The sequence below is a fragment of the Sus scrofa genome, chromosome 2 (assembly GCF_000003025.6).
Source record: "Sus scrofa isolate TJ Tabasco breed Duroc chromosome 2, Sscrofa11.1, whole genome shotgun sequence".
In the NCBI taxonomy this organism is placed as follows: Eukaryota; Metazoa; Chordata; class Mammalia; order Artiodactyla; family Suidae; genus Sus; species Sus scrofa.
Genome location: NC_010444.4, coordinates 3,667,509 through 3,684,910, shown reverse-complemented (window position 1 = coordinate 3,684,910; position 17,402 = coordinate 3,667,509). Strand labels below are relative to the sequence as shown.

Sequence of the window (17,402 nt, the reverse complement as noted above, 5' to 3'; positions counted from 1 at the left end):
GCCAACTATCTCCTACATCCTGTGTGTCTGCTACCAGATTTCCTACCTCATTCCATTCATTCGTCCGTCCGTTCCCATCCTGGGTAAGATACCCTTTCTACATCTGTGCCGTGCTGTTGTTGGTATTTCCTTCACTTTTCTCCTAGAGGACTTTTAAATTCTCTTCGTCAGCTTCTTCCAAATATCCTCGTGTGTGTGTATTTGAATGATGTTCAACACAGAGATTATTTGAAGAGAGAAGTGACGTCTTTACAGTCATAGATGTTCTATCTGCTGATAGAAACGTGGTTTCTCGGAGTTCCTGCTGTGGCACAACGGGATCGGTGGTGTCCCTGCAGTGCCAAGACGCAGGTTCCATCCCTGGCCCGGCACAGTAGGTTAAGGATCTGGTGTTGCCACGGCAATTCACACAGGTCATAACTGCAGCTCGGATCTGATCCCTAGCCCGGGAACTCCATATGCTACGAGGTGGCCAAAAAACCAAAAGAAAAAAGCAAAGAAAAGTGGTTTCTCTATTCAAACCTCTATTCAAACCTCGGGAAGGTTCTATGGTTTTCTTCTCTGATAGGGTTCTTCCTACATATGGTGGGTTAATTCCTCACTAGAGGTTTTACAAATCGAGTTGCTCTTGGGAACAAGGTCTTGGCTTGGTTTTATATTCCCTTCCTACCTGGCCATTGTCCTTACGTGAGAAAGTCACTGATTTTTGTATAATTTGTTTCTTTTGTTTTCTTTTCTTTTGGTCTTTTTAGAGCCACACCCAAGCAAATATGGAGGTTCCTAGGCTAGGGGTTCAACTGGAGCTACAGCTGCCGGCCTACACCACAGCCACAGCTACGCGGGATCCGAGCCGCGTGTGCAACTTACACCACAGCTCACGGCAATGCCAGATCCGTAACCCACTGAGCGAGGCCAGGGATCGAACCTGTGTCCTCATGGATACTAGTCGGATTCGTTCTGCTGCGCCACAACAGGCACTCATGTATAATTAGTTTCTAATGGACCATTTTCCAGATTCTCCTGTATTCATTTACCATGACTATTTCAGGAGGTGTGGACAGACAATCAGATGCTGTAAACTGAGCCTGTGTCGTCCTCTCCTTACCATGGGCGCCTCTGCAGGGACTTGGGGAACAGTATTAAAGATGATCTCGGAGTGTTCTGGCCGGTCCCTGACCAGAGGAAATGTGCCCAGAGCCTCGGCACTGAGTGTAACGGTGGCTCTGGAAATTACCCAGAAGCTTACAGAAATTTTTCTTCCTTGTGACTCATTAATGTGGAGAATTACCTTAGTAGAGTTTCAAACGAGGAGCCTTTCTTTCCTCATAGAATAAACTGCCTGGCTTTTAAATTTTTTAAACCTGGAGTTCCCACCATGGCCATGGCTCAGCAGAAAGGAACCTGACAAGCATTCGTGAGGACACAGGTTCGATCCCTAGCCTCGCTCGGTGGGTTAAGGATCCGGCATTGCTCTGAACTGTGGTGTAAGTCACAGAGGTGGCTTGGATCTCACGTTGCTGTGGCTCTGACATGGGCTGGCAGCTGCAGCTCTGATTCGAACCCTAACCTGGGAACCTCCACATGCTTCAAGTGCAGCCCTAAAAAGACCAAAAAAAAGTTTTTAAACCTGTCTATGTGAGTTTTGTTTTTCTTTTCCTGTACCCGCAGCGTGCAGAAGCTCCCAGGCCAGGAACTGAACCTGCACCTGAGCAGCTACCCAAGCCACAGCAGTGACAATGCCAGATCCTTAACCTGCTGAGCCACCAGGGAGCTCCCTATGTTTTTAAAAAGTTCAGCCAGACTTGATTTTATTTGGACTCTCACTCTATAAATTTCTCCTTTTTTCCATAAAATATGGATATTTTATTCAGCTCTGGGAAAAGAAAAAAAGCAGAGGAGGGAATACATCCTTCCCCACACCATCCTTGTTCAGCTGAGATTAATTCAGAAAAGCAAAGACAAATTTACGTGTATTTGCATACATATTTACATATCTACATACATATATCTTCAGATTTTAGTCTCATCCGTGTTCATGTCTTTACTCTATTGTTTTATAAACACCCTTAAAATCACCAAATGCATCCAAATATTCCTAGCCCTACCTTTTCATTGATTATTTAATACTGTTCGGATTGTGTTCACAGTTGGTGTTTTAATCACTTAGGTGATTCGTCGAACTGTACATGAGAAGATGTGAGGGGAAAACGTCTTTTTGGGGTTTTTTTAGGGCCATACCTGCGGCCCATGGGAGTTCCTGGACTAAAGGTCGAATCAGAGCTGTAGCTGCTGGTCCACACCGCAGCCACGGCAGCGCCAGATCTGAGCCACATCTGCAACCTACACCACAGCTCACAGCAATGCTGGATCCTTACGCCACTGAGCCAGGCCAGGGATTGAACCCACATCCTCACGGATACGAGTCGGGTTCATTACCGCTGAGCCATGACGGGAACTCCAGGAAAAACTTTTTAATGCTCTATCCTTACAGTTATGTATCACCCGATTTTTTCATCGTGCTTTGCAAGTTCATGTATCTAGTAGTTGTCTACACGGACAATTTCAGCTTCTGGACTCTTTCGGCCTCTAGGGCTGTACGTATCTGCATCTGGGACTGGCCGTGATCCATGAACTTGGGGTCAGGGAAAAACTGCAGCACCTGCGATGGATTCTGTTTTGGTCTTCGTTGCAGAGCTGAGTTCTGTCGGCAAAGGCACTGCCAGGTTTCAGGTTCTGAGTGATCTTTGCAAGTATTTCTGTTTCAGCAGAGCTTCCGAGCTTCATTTTTTCTTTAGGGTCAGAGATGACTCTTTGTTGTTGTTGTTTTGTCCACAATGATTTCACTGCTTCATAAATTTGCTGGCTTGTAGCATATGCCTTTTTCCCAGTGACCTTTGCAGTTATTACTAACTGAACAGGGCAGCAACAGGCAGCAAGCCATTGCTCCTAAGGTGGCCAGTCCCGGGGCGGGGGGTGGCAGAAGCAATTTTCCTAAACCTAGAACCTCCTCTCGCAGAAACGAAGCCCACCAATGCTGAAGCTGAAATCCCTCCCATTTTTGGAAGAACGTTTCCAGGTGGATTCTTCGTATAGACACATCCACCTTTTCCAAATTGTACTGCACCTGTGCTCCTATTTTTCACAAAGACAGAAACACCCTTGCACCAGCCAAAGTAACGACCCATGGCAGTGGAGTGGACTCAAAGCCCTTGGTAAACATCCCGGCTGCTCTTCAGCGTATCTAGACCGAAGAGGTGGTTTGGTAGTTATGGGGAGCTGCTCGGGTTTCATTAGCTGCTTTTTGGCGTCCTCCTCTTTGGCCGCGTGCCCTTTTACAGATGCAACTATTAGGCCTGCTGCCATGGTTGTCCGCTCTCCCATCCTGAAAGCTGTCACATCTGTGACCCTCTCTGACCAGGGCTTCAACACGGATTTCCGAGAGCACAGCTTATAGTGTAGAATATACACTAGATCTCCAATTTAGGTCCGTCTGTAGTTTTGTTTGTCCTTTCTTTACTAAGGACGATCCAAATTGGATCGGGCGGACCATGAGGGCATGATGGAACCCAGGCTTTGGGGGAGACGTTTCTGTGATAATTTTTCAATTTCTCCTGTGGGCATTTGTCATTTCAGGGGGCCGGCCCCTTCTTCCTCCAATCACTGTGCCGTCTGCACTTTGCTAGGTCATGGGGGGCACATCGTGGGCTCCCAGCGAACATGAGTGTTTTATCAGCAGTGAAGGGCCTTTGACCTTCTCTGCAATTGTGTGAATTTTGCCCATCTCTGTGGCCATGGCCATTCTCATTCTTACTTGTGCTTTTTTTATACCTTACCCATGAAAGTATTCCATCTGCCTCTAAAAGCAACCTCGAGCCCATCCCATGAAGGTCCCTAAGGCTGTAATTTCTGTTTTGACTTCTGCTTTGACCTGATTTTGGAGAGTGTTTTTATTTTATTTTATTATTATTTTTTTGGTCGCCACATGGCAAACAGCGGTCCCGGGCCAGGGATCGGATCAGCCACAGTTGCAACCTACGGGGCGGCTGCCACAATGCCAGATCCTTTAACCCACCGTGCTGGGCTGGGTATTGAACCTGAGTCCCTCCACTGCAGAAATGCCACCGATCCCATTGCAGCACAGAGGGAACTCGTAGAAGTGTGGTTTCTGTTTGTTTGGATTTTGTTTGTTTATTTTGTTTTTGTTTTTTAGGGCCACACCCACAGCCTATGGGAGTTCACAGCATATGGTGAGTTATACCGTTTATCAAAACGAAATGACCTTCTTCGACCTGCTTATGCTTTTGCTATTGAATTTTACTTGGGTCAATATTGTTGTGACTCCTGCTTCCTTATTATTTGCACTCACTTAGTGTATATTCATCTGTACATTTTCTTTCTATCTTCTGAAAACTCTTTTTAAGGGCACTGCCCAGAAATGGCATATATTTGAATTATTTTATCCAATTTGTCTTCATAATAAAAGAATCTGTTACATTTACATTTATTATTGTAATCAAGCTAATGTAGTCCTACGTCTGTCGCTCTAGTCTATGATGGGCTGCACATGTTTCTTGCCACGTACTTTGTTTCTGTCTTGGTTTATAGAACATATACTAAGAACCCTGAAGTGCAGATATGGGAATTTTATAAGGCTTTATAGGGTGCAGTCCGATGTATAGCCATTTCCTTTTCTTTGGCTGCTTCGTCAGTGTCGATCCGTTTCCTGGCTTTTTTTCCCCTTCCGGATTCTCTCGCAGATTGTTTTCAGGATGCTTCGTCCTCTGGATGCTGTCCTACTTCTGCTGTTTCATCCCATGTTGGTGACTTCGTTCTTTCTGGCTTGTTGATTTGTTCACTTTTTAAGTCTCTGAGCAAGGCACGATTCGTTCAGGGGCCATGTTTGTAAGTGAATATGAGCAAATCAGTCATGCTGGCCAGGTGCCCTTTCTGGGATCCCCACAGAAAAGCAAATGAACTGCTCAATTCCCAGTCCAGCCCCCAGTTTCTTTAGCAGGTCTTTACCCAGAAGACTGTTCTCTGCTCCACGGAGTGGGCTTCTTGTCATTTCTTCCCTGGTTTCATCATTCGGCTTCCTCTCTCTACTCTCTGTGGCATGTCCATGTTTTCAGGGCCTTTGGGGGCATTTTATTAGAATTTGGAAGAGAATGACCTCTGGCCTCATCCACACCAGCTGGCTAACTCACCTCCCACCAACTCACCCCGTCACGTCCCAGGTAAAGCTCGTTTTCTCCAAGTTATACCTTATGTATCTGGAGATTTCAACCTAAACCCATAAACGTAAAATGATGATGGTGAATGAAGCAGGAAGGAATCACTCACCAAAGCTTAAAACCAATAACTTCATCTAGACACATCGAACGCTTGCTTTCTCAGCCTGGTCATGTTCAAATGTCCTTTGCGGCAATCAGGCCGATGTACCCAGCAGACACTGATAATCAGGACATCAGATTTTAGCTGTTCCTGTATTAAAAGATCATGTACTGGACAACCAGTGTCAGGAGACAGATGAGATGCTGGGTAGTATCATTCGTTGCGACTGTCTTGGCTGTGCAGCTCCCTGGTGGCTGATGTTGGTTGCCACCGCACACCAGGGCTGGTATCAGCCCTCACACCTATACCATTGTGACAGCGCTGCCATAAGGGCCTTATTCATTCAGCAGACATGTACACCCTTGCACAGGTCAAGGCATCACCTTGCACAAGTAACTCTCCCGGCCCAGACTTTTCCAAATGGGGCACCAGGTGGTGAGTTACACTGAGGACATAAGAGCATCTTTCCCTTCCCGGCTGCTGTCTTCATGAGCTTTCTAACACATCCATCTAATCGAGCCTCTCCTCGTTTAAGAAACTGCGGGATCTCCCACTGCTGAGCACCGAGACCGGACTCAGGGTAGCCCTGGGAGACAGACCCTTCCCTGCCCGGCCCCCCGGCCTCTGCAGGCTCCCCACCGAGGCCAGCTTCGCTTTACCCACAGGCCTCCCTCACGATCCCCACACAGCCTTTCAATGGCTCTGCCCCCTCCTGCAGGCTGGCGCATTCAGCTGGAAGACCCACCCACCCTGCACCCTGCTCCTCCTCTTCCTGGCAAAATCCAGCTCCTCCATCAGGGCCCACAGTCTTCCCTGATGCTCCTCAGCAGGCTGCATCCACCTGTGAACCACATCAGGACCAGATCCCCCTCCCGGCGGGCGCCCTAAGCCATCATCCCATGCTCTAAATAGCATCACGGTGCAAAGACTTTGGATGACTTGCCCGTGGATTGTCCTAGGAGGCGTGTGGCATAGGACATGGGTTTGAGCCCAGACCTCGACACACGACCCAAGGAAGGTCATGCACCTTCTCCACCCAGGCTTTCCTCCTCCACCAGCAGGATGACCGTCCACAGCACCCACCTCGTTCTTCGGACCAGAGGGTCTGTAATAGGCTTCCCTACCGATCCCACAACGGAAAAGAAGGTCTGCTTTTGCTGTCGCTGTGATTGTACTTCTGCTAATCCTCCTCACCTCAGCCTCCCGGAGCCGCAGGTGTGGTGACACAGAGTCAACACCTGGAGCATGAAGGAGCACCTGTCCTGGGGAGCAGAGCCATGCTCTCTCCACGTGTCGGTGCTGGACGCTTGCAGTCATCTTTGACTCATCGTCACGCTCCTTCCCGCAGGGACTGAAGTTTGAGGCAGAAGATGTGGCTTCCAAAGAGATGGGTCTGGAACCATGGTGGCCCTCTGGCCGGCTTGGTTTTTCAAAGCTGTTCGCAAACCACACTGAACTGCTCATCCCACATCAGAGGGTTCGCCGTCCATCCCATCCCTTGCAGTTATCAGCCAGGAGCTGGCACCCACTAGGATTCCTGGTTACACCCCGGGGAGAGAGCCAATAGCAATGTCATGAAAATTCTTTTGCACCTTGATCATGTGTTTACGTCTTCCTCCAGAAATCTAGGGCGCGTTGGTAAACACAACTGGATAGAAAACCTGCTGAATTGGGACTTTCAAACTTTGCCAGTGGCTCCTTTCCCGTCTTGGAATAATGAACCAGGGACAGGCCCAGACTTCCTCTGATGATATTCAGGAAATGAATTTTGATGACCAGAATTACGTGTATCTGTGGTGTGTTTCCGATCAATGGGAGATCTCTAGCGGCTGGAGGGGTTTTTTTTGGGGGGGGGTTGTTTTTTGTTTTTTTGGATTTTTTTTTTCCTGTCCTTTAAGAGCTTGTTGGAACTGGACACAGAAGAGTTGAGTCAAGTTCCTCAAGTTAGTTCTGGATGTTCAATCAACAAGTTCAAGTTCTCTGCATGACCTAAGGCTGAATCACCCACACTCTGGCTTCTGTCCAGGAGAGTAAACTTAGATATTGTAGAGTCATTACAAAATTTTTATTAAAAAGTCCATTCACCAGGAAGACTGACGGCTGACCCAGGATAACATAAGCCCTGAGATGGTTAAGGATCCCTAATATATAAAGAGCTCTTAAAAATCAATGAGAAAAAAATGGAACACCCTATTGGCAAACGTAGAAAAGACATGAGCCAGCGATTCACAGAAAAAGCTAGCCAGTTACCAAAACGAATATGAAGAGTGTCTGACCTCACTATTAATTAAAGCAATAGAAGTTGAAATAATAAAAGGCCATTTGCTTTTGTTTCTATCAAATTGACCAGGAAAATCGATGTTGGCGGCACCCAGTATCGCTGATTGTTGGTGGGAACATAAATTGGTATTATTGGTACAGGTGGGGACTACATGGGCCTACTGATCAAACCTTAAACTGGATCCTCTTGGATAACAATTACACATCTAGGAATTAATATGGCCTACAAACATACACAAGTGTACAGATGGACATACAAAAAGATATTCACTGTGGCATTCTTCTTAAAAGCCATTTTTACAAACACCCCCTGAACCTCCCAAAAGGACCAGTCCACCTGCTTTCACGAAGAAACACTCTTGAAACCTTTCATTCCACTGCGGTTTAAAACTCTCTTAAGCAGAGAACAAGAAAGAAAACCAATAAATAATTTTCAAAAAGCAAGCCTAACATTGGTTCCAAAACTTGATGAAAGCTTTAGATAAATATCTTATGCATGCCCTGGGGAAAATCCAAAATAAAATAGAAACAAACAGAATTTAGGATCGCATTATAAGAATACTGCATTAAGAACAAGCCTAGGACAATACTAGGAAATGCGTTAATATAATGTGATCATACTAATTGACTTTCAAGGGAATTAGATTGTTTCCATAGTTGGAAAGGCGTTTGACAAAATTCCTGATAACTCATTCAATAAAATAAGAATAGATGGAAATATCCCCAAAGTGACAAAATATATCCATCCATAGCCAGCCTCAGACTTAACAGGGAAACACAAAAGATATTTCCACTGAAATCAACAACAAGCCTTCTCTCCAGTGCTATTTATTTGTTCCAGAATTATTGGCAAATATAATTGGAAAAGAAATTAGACGCATAAAAATTGAAAAAGAGGAGTTCCCGTCGTGGTACAGTGGAAACGAATCTGACTGGGAACCAGGAGGTTGCGGGTTCGATCCCTGGCCTCGCTCAGAGAGTTAAGGATCCGGCATTGCCAGGAGCGGTGGTATTGGTCGCAGACACAGCTCGGACCTGGCATTGCTGTAGCTGTGGTGTAGGCCGGCGGCTATAGCGCCAATTCGACCCCTAGCCTGGGAACCTCCATATGCCTTGGGTGCAGCCCTCAAGAGACAAGACCAAAACAAACAAACAAAAAATTGAAAAAGAGATGAAGTCTTACTCTTTGCAGATAACATGCTATTTTCCCTAGAAAACCCTGAATTTTTTTTTTAAAAGCCATTACAAACAACAAAATAAAAGAGCAAGGGAACAGCCTATATTAAAAAATCAAAAGTTTCCATACACACACACACACACGCGCACACACACACACACAAAACCAAAGTTATACTGGAAGAAAAAACTCTGATTCTCAGTTAATTTTTCTGAAAAGATAAAATATTAGAAATGAGCATAATAAGATTTAAAGATGTATATGTTTAAAACCCTTTTTGAACTATTGCAGTTCTTGCTGTAGCCCAACAGGATTGGTGGTATCTCTGGAGCACTGGGAACAGGTTCAATCCCCAGCCCAGCACAGTGGGTTCAAGATCTGGCATTGCTGCAGCTGAAGGTTGACACCGTGGCTTGGATCTGATCCCTGCTGGGGGGACTCCCATATGCCGTGGAACAGTCTAAATTAATCAATGAATGAACTAATCGATATAAATGATTGAAGAACACAAAAGAAACAGTGGAAAGGTGGACCAAGTTCTAGAGGCTGATCCTCCCTAAGCTGGCTCACAAAGTTAATTTGACGTCAGTGGAAACACAAGTGACAAGGCCATGCTAACACTGGTGTGGAAAAAGGAATGAGAGAGTCGGGAAAAGCTTGACAACCAAGAGGAGCAATGAGAAGGGTTCTCTTAGCAGGTATTAAAACATATTATCAAGCATCAATCATTAAAACAGTGTGGGACCAGAAATGAACGAGGCTGGACTGAGTCATGGATACAGAAGGTTCAGATCAATTCAGGGCACACGTGGGACTTCAGTGCGGAAAAGAGAGGGCATCTCAAATCCGCCAAGAGACGGCCCACGTGTGGTGCCGGGACAGTCCAGCTACTCACTGCATGGGCCAGGAAAAATGACAAACGGACCAAAGGCTCAAAAAAGGAAAGAAAAAAATGATCCAACAAATATAAATGTCTCATGCAACTCGGCATCAAAAAAATAAACAACCCAGTCTAAAAAGGCACAGAAGAACTGAATAGACCTTTTTCCAAAGAGAGAATGTGGGTAGCCACCAGGCGTGTGAGAAGTATTTGATATCATGAATCAATCAAAACTGCCATGAGATGTCACCTCACACGTGTCAGAAAGGCAATCACTAAAAAGAATACAAATAACAGGTGTCACTGAGGATGTGGAGAAAGGGACCCTCCGATACTGTTGGTGGGGATGAAAATTGATGCAGCTGCGGTGGAGAACGATATGGGATTTTCTCAAAAAAATTGAAAACAGAGATACCACATGACCCAGCAATTCCAGTCCTGGGTACATACCCCCCAACAACAAAACCACTAATTAGAAAAGATACGTGCACCCCAATGCTCACAGCAGCGTTATTTACAATAGCTAAGATATGGAAGCAGCCTAGGTATCTGCCAATAGACGGATGGATAAAGAAGTTATGGCATATTACATATACCACATATATACTGTGGCATGGAATACTACTCAGCCATAAAAAAGAACAAAATTTTGCCGTTTACCGCTGCAAGGATGGACTTGGAGGGCCTTCTGCTAAGTGACATATGTCAGACGGGGAAAGACAAATATGGTATGCTATCACTTACATGTGGAATCTAAAAAAATATACAACAAACTAGTGAATAAAACAGAAAAGAAAACAGACTCGCAGATATAGAGAACAAACCAGTGGTTACCAGTGTGGAGAGGGAAGAGGAAGGAGCAATACGGGGCTAGGGGAAAAAAGGGTTATTACAGAATATGATGAAATTATGTCTGTGAAAAACACCATGAAAGTGCTAGGAAAAAAAACATGAAGGATGCCTTTGTATGATGCGGGAGGACCTTTCATTATTTTAATCTATGACAAAAAAATATAAAAAGGATTTAAAAATTCAGGTGCATAAAATGTGTAGACATCTCACAGAATGACAAGTGGGAAGACACTGCCAGCCTACTTTTGTCACATTCAGACATAACTTCTCGCTCCAAAAGATAAAGTTCACTTACCCTATCTCCCTACCACCTCCTCGTAGAGTAAAATTGAATTTCATTTCCTCTATGAGACACACTTTTACTTAATTAATTGTCATAAGATTGTGACAGGCTTTTGGAATTTATTTCCTTTTTCACAGCTGCGCACCTGCCGCCTACGGAAGTTCCCAGGCTAGGGGTCGAATCAGAGCTGCAGCTGCCAGCCTACACCACAGCCACAGCAATGCGGGATCTGAGCTGCACCTGCAACCTAAGCTGAAGCTCGCAGCAACACTGGGTCCTTAACCCACTGAGCGAGGCCAGGGATCGAACCCACATCCTCATGAATGCTAGTCGCGTTCTTAACCTGCTAGGTCACAATGGGGACTCCGGAGTTTTAGAGCCAGAAGAAACATTAATTGGGGTCCTCTAAGGTGACCCCATCCAATTACGCTGATGGGAAGCGTTTGGGGCTGAATTGTGTACCACCCCCTGCCCCCGAATAAAACTCATATTTTGAGGCGCTGATGCCCAGTGTCTCAGAAGGGAGGTGAATTTGGAGAAGGGACTTTACAGAGGTGACTGAGGTAAAATGAGGTCACGAGGAGGGGCCCCAAGCCGCAAGAGAAGGACCATGCCCCCCTCCGGCACCGTCGCGCTGCCCCAGATCCCAGGAAACAAGGAAGGACCCATTTTCCGGGGGCTTCAGCACACGGCATTTCTCACCCTGAAAAACTCTCCCAAAGCAGTGGTGTTCTTCTGGGTGCTTTTTCTTCTTTGCACCATTTTGGATGCTCAAGTATGTGGAGGAAGTATAAGCCTTATGTTCCAGATTCATTTATACTGAAATCATCAAAATGCTTTCTGTCTGAAGGGATTTGGGGTCTTCATTTTACAGACCCACCCGAGCCTTTTTGCTTGGAATCACGTTTTGGCAGCTGCACGTGAATTCAGATGACCTTCCCCCGCTCCGGTACCCTGTCCTGTTTCATTGTGAGAACATTCAAAATCCAGAGAAGTGCTGCATTTGGACGAATGATTTTTCCTCTCGTCACCTACTGCAACATCCGGAGGGAGCTGCGATGCGGGGGGCCCAGCCGTTCCCCCACCCCCACCCCCAGCCTGGAGGGGCTTAATTGGGCTGGGGCTGCGTCTGTGGTACCAGGATCCTGGTGTCTCCCGGGGGGCCCGCAGGACCCTTCACTGGGAGGAAGGGTCCCCTCACTCCTAGTTTGAGAAACTCCCTGGTGTCTGGCCCCGTGCTTCTCAAATACGGCTGCATCTCAGCATCGCCTGGAAGCTTTACATGGATCCAGATGGATTCAGCTGCCGGTGTGTGGCCTTGGATTTTCAAGGCTGCACCTACCTCACAGCCAGGTGAGAGCTGCCTGCTCATCCCAGGTTGCACACCGAGACCCTGATGGAGGCGTGAACACGGCTTCCATGCACGAGGCCCGGGCAGCTGCGGGAAAGTGGCCGATGTCACGTCTTCCAGACCACCCCTCCCCCACACTCTGCCGTGGTGCCCGGGCCTCCACCCCTGCCCCAGCCCTGGGGCCCCTGAGCACCTCTTTAAGCTTCTTCTCCGCAGCTGGATTTTGGACCCTTTGCCTCCCCCACTCAATGTAAACTCCCAGAGGCGGGGACCATGTCTCTAAGACGTTGGTTCTCCTGGGGCCCATCCAGGGGACAGCACGGGGACGTGGTCCCCAGGGCAGGAATGAGACCCATTGCCAATTCCAGAGATCTGGGAGAGCCATCAAAAGTCATAAAAAGAGGGTGACATCGCTGTGAGTGACTGCCAAGGGGCGAATGGGGAAACCTGGGCCATATCTAGCCTGGGGCCAGGCACACCTGCCACAGGCACCTGTGACTCTTAGTGGTCAAACTGCCCTGACAGGTGGCCTGACCACCAAAAAAAGGAGGAATTGATTCCCTACCGGCAGAAGCCAAAGGTTCCCCCTCACTGTTGCTTATCAACTGGACATTTCAGTCCCACGTTCCTTCATCCTGCTGGAAGCCCTCCCACGGCTGCGAGGGAGCTTCGAGACCGCAAGGCCAAGGGCACTTCCTGCCTTCTCACCTCTGCTCACCCGATGCGAGCCCCTTCCCCACCCCCAGCCCCGCCTGCTCCTTCTCCGCTTCTCCCGCAAGGCCCAAGCTGGTGACACTCATCCCTAACCCTCTCGGGGACACCTGCACGCGCTCACTCGCGCGCACACACGTGCACAAGCAAAACACACCGTGGCCTCCTTCCAGAAGATATCAGGGCCCTGGCAGCAGCAAAGGCCAGCTCCGGTCCCCTTGGCCGTGTCCACGGCCATCTCCCTGTCCCTCCAGAGGATGGCCACCGCGGGGCATCGCCCATGAGCACCAGTGAGTCTGGCACCGCCCTCCCCCATGGCAGCGAGAGCTCCTGAAGGGCAGCGAAGGTCTTGCTTGTTCCCAGACCCCATGGCCAAGACCAGGCCAGCATCTCAACCTCAGGATGTGGGGACCAAGGGAGGAGTGACCGGCACCTGTCAAGTCCCGCCTGACACTCCGGGACCCGGAGTCGTCCTCCCATCCCCCACCAGCCCCAGGGTCCTGCCAGTTGTGGGCCACGGGGCATTCTGGCCACCGCACAGGGCCTCTGGGCACCACTGACTCAGTCTTAACTGGTTCATCCCAGATTTTTCCCTTCGACAACAGCGAGTGGACTGTAATGTGTCCCAGACCTGGCCACCACCGGCTCCTAGGGAGGCAGCAAGCTGGCCCTGCCCAGTGACACCCCGACTCAGGGCCCCTGAGGTGAGGGAGGCTGCGAGGGGGCCAGGCCACTCCAGCAATGTTTTAAATGCTGCCCCCAGAGGCCAGGGACTGGGCCTGGCTCCGCTTCTGGCTCCGCTTCTGGGTCTCCCTCTGCGGCCACGGCAGGAAGAGGCCGAGGGGCAACGAGGACCTGTCCGGTTGTCCCCACGATGAGTCCCCAGTGACGACGTGACACAGGAGGGGCTGATAGCAGCAGGGCTGCCCAGAGTCACCCCAGTTTCTGCTGCTGCCTCAGATTCAGGCTGGGGCCACCCAGTCGGACCCCAGGCCCCCGCACCTGACCCTGCCCACCCCGAGGACAGGGTTTTGCTTTGCGTGGAAATCCAGGCAGGTAGAAAGCCTGCGGGGGAAGGGGACAGCCCACCTCTGAGCCCCGAAGCCCTGCTGGTGGGGGAGGGGAGGCCCGGGAGCCCTTACGTTCTCTGCTCCTGCGGGCCGACCCCCACATCCTCTGTGCCCCAGGAGCAGCAACCCTCCAAAGGGCAGCTCCAGCCCCAGCCCGCAGCCTCCAGGAGCAGGACTGACCACCTTGTCTGCTGGGCTGCAGCAACAAAGTCCCACGAAGAAGGGAACCTAAACAGCCCTACCGACTATCCCCCGTCCTGGAGGCTGGCGTCCGAGCCCCAGGGGTGAGCAGGGCTGGTCCCTCCCGAGGCCTCTCTCCTGGACGTGTAGACGGCCATCTGCTCCCCGTGTCCTCAGAGGGCCATCCCTCTGTGTGTGTCTGGGTCCCGACCTCCTCTTCCTCTAAGGACCCCAGTCCCGTGGGGCTAGGGCCCCACCCAGGGACCTCTTCTTGATCATCTGTAAAGACTGTTCCGAATAAGGCCGCGCTCGCAGGAACGGGGGCGAGGACTCTGACACTTTTGGGGGACACCTGTCCCTAACACAGGACAAGGGAGATGGACTCCGTGTGGCCCTGGCCTCCAGACCAAGCGACGCTTCGGTCTCCGGGGGAAGCCAGACCCGTCAGAGGATGCTCCCAGGGCTTGTGCACCTCGGGGTGGGGGGGATTACGTGGAATTCTTCCTCTTGTCTCACAGTGGCTCCAGGCAGAGGCACCAGGATGCCAAGCGTGCAGCGCCGACAGCGCCATGCCAGCTGGTCAAATGATTATTATGTTTGAGGGCTATCACGACGCAGCTGCGGCTCTGTTCAGAAAAGACATGGCTGTGAGCCAGTATAATACCGAGACCTGGCATATATACAGGTGCCACCCAGGTGCAAGCACCTGGTGCTGGTGCCCAATGCACATGCAGGTGTGTGCTGAGCCCTGGCTTGATGGAGAGCTCCCCCCAGGACGCGACCAGGGAGACAGAACCCCTTCCACCTGTCACTCAAGTCCCAGAGTCCCAACACGCAGCTTCCCAGGCCCCTGGCAAGGAGCTTCAGAAAGAAGGATGGTGTCACCAGCAGCGCAGCCCTCCTCGCCCCTGCATTAGGCTGGGGACTGGCCCAGTCCGTCAGTGGCCCCAATATCAAACCTGGGAATCTCTGGCCAATGGGTAGTCCTTCCCCCCACCTCTGAGGGCCACGGCCAGCCAGGGAGGTGTTCACAGGTGGTCTGTCCCTTCCGTTCTGCCCCGCCACGTGGAAGGGAAGGAGACGGCATATTAGGGGTACGGGGGAGGGGCTAAGGGAAGACGCCTGCACCCACCTGGTCAAGCCTGTGGACCGCCCTCCACTCTGAACTCTCCCAGAGCTCACCCAGTACAAGAAGGCAGGGGGGAGAGCACAGCCCCTCTGCCCAGAGAGCTGCGATGGCCTCCTGGACTCCAGGCCCCAGAGCCAGAGCCCTTCGGGACTGGCAGGTGGGGAAGTGGCCCTAGAGTGTTCCCACCCCAGGTTTGGTCAGGCAGCTGTGTTCTCCTTCGAGAGGAAAAGGACCAAGGACTTGTCTCCTGGAGGCAGAGGAGAGGAAGACCCTGAGGTGGTGGAGAAGGGAGGGCGGCAGCCACCTCTGAGACGGCCCCGTGGCCTCCCGGCTGCTTAGGGATGCCGGCTGCTGTGTTGTGTGGATGCTCAAGCAGCCGGTGGAGCAGTCCACCCGGTGAGGTGCCGTGGCTCCTGGAAGCAGTTCCTCCAGCCCCAGCCGAGCCTTCGGATGAGGCAGCTCCAGCCAACACCTCAATGACCACCTCCTGAGAGACCCTAAGCCAGGGCCACTGCTCTAAGCCAGAGCTGCTCCCCACTTCCTAACCCTCAGAAACTGGGTGACATCATGAAGGTTTACGGCTGCTTTTAGGCACTAAGTCTGAGGGGTGATTTGTCTCAAGGCACTAGGTCGCCGATACACCAACCAGGCTTACAGCCTCAGGATCAAGGGGCGACGTCGGGAGGCTGGGAGGCCATAGCAAGCTCAGGTGGCAGCCCAGGATCCTAGCCAGGAGGTGGGCACCAACACCCACGGTCCCCAGTGGAAGCTAGAGTTTAAAAAGATGGGCCTAAAGCAGGGCAAAATGGCCCAAGAGACAGAGAGCAGTGGCTGGGCCATCTGGTCCCTCCTTTACTGCCTGCTGGCATGGGGGAGGCTGGTGAGTGGGCCAGGACTTGGGTGTCAGCCCCGGTTTAATTCTCCCTCCCACACCAAGATACATTTTACAGCCAGCTCTTACCAAGATGCTGGCTCACTCCAGCTGGGTACCTGAAAACAAATCCCGTTTCCCAGAGTTGAAAACGGAGACTAACATGCCCCCCAGTGTTCACGGCAGCTCCTATATCACAGCCAAGACGTGCAAACACCCTAAATGCCCATCGACAGAGGAGTGGATTGAGAAGCTGTGGTCCATATACACGATGGAATATTACTCAGCCATTAAAAGGAAAGAAATAATGGCCTTTGCGGCAACGTGAATGGACCTAGAAATGACCACGCTAAGGGAAGCCAGTCAGACAGTGAGACACCAGCCTCCAAGGCTCTCACTGACATGTGGCATCTAAAAAAAGGACACAGTGAACTTTTTGCAGAACAGATACTGACTCACAGACTTTGAAAAACGTATGGTTTCCAAAGGAGACAGGTTGGGGGGTGGGGAGATGCACTGGGGGTTTGGGATGGACAGGCTATAAAATTGGGTTGTGATGATCATTGTACATCTCTAAATGTAATAAAATTCACTGAGTAATAAAAAAAAAAAGAAAAAGAAAACAGAGCAGAACAGTTAAATAAATGTCTCGAAGTCAAAGGCAGAGAACCCCCGGCCCCGCCACCGCCCAGTGTTCCTGGTGGGTGGGGCACAGTGGAAGGGCAGCTGGGTTGGGGGGAAGCAAACCACCTCCCCCCTGCCCCGGGCACATGGTTCCCTGGCTCTACGGGGCCTTGGCCACACCCGCTTGGCCTCAGTATCCCCCAAATGTAGCTCCCATGATAGAGCAAACTGGTCAGCCCGAGGCACCACCTCCTTAGCATCTGGATCCAGGTATCCACGCTAAGCAAGAAGGAACAGCTGACTGAATGCAAGGAAACGGGTTAACCAAACCGGGGAGGCAGAGGATTTGGGGTCCCAGCTCATCCTGGAGGCTCGAGCAGCCTTGCAGAGACAGTCTTGGGTGGCCGCGATGCTGAGGCGGTTAGCAGCAGCAGGCAGCTCCTTCGGCGGCGTTCCCAGCCCTCCGCATACCTCCGCCTGGTGAAACCGGATCCCGCAGGACAGGTAAGCCTTCAGATGCCTGTAATTCCTCGGCTAATGCTTCGCTTAATTAAGACATTGACTCTCACGGCATTCTCACCGATTACTTGAAGAAATGGCAGGTCTGTAAGATGATATTTCCTAGTGAGCGAGGATATCAGGATGAAATCTCCAAGTCATCAT

The 17,402-nt window shown here is 50.3% G+C and overlaps 1 pseudogene; it reads right to left on the bottom strand.

The window, feature by feature from the left end:
• On the bottom strand, positions 2,549-13,181 carry LOC100519465 (annotated as a pseudogene).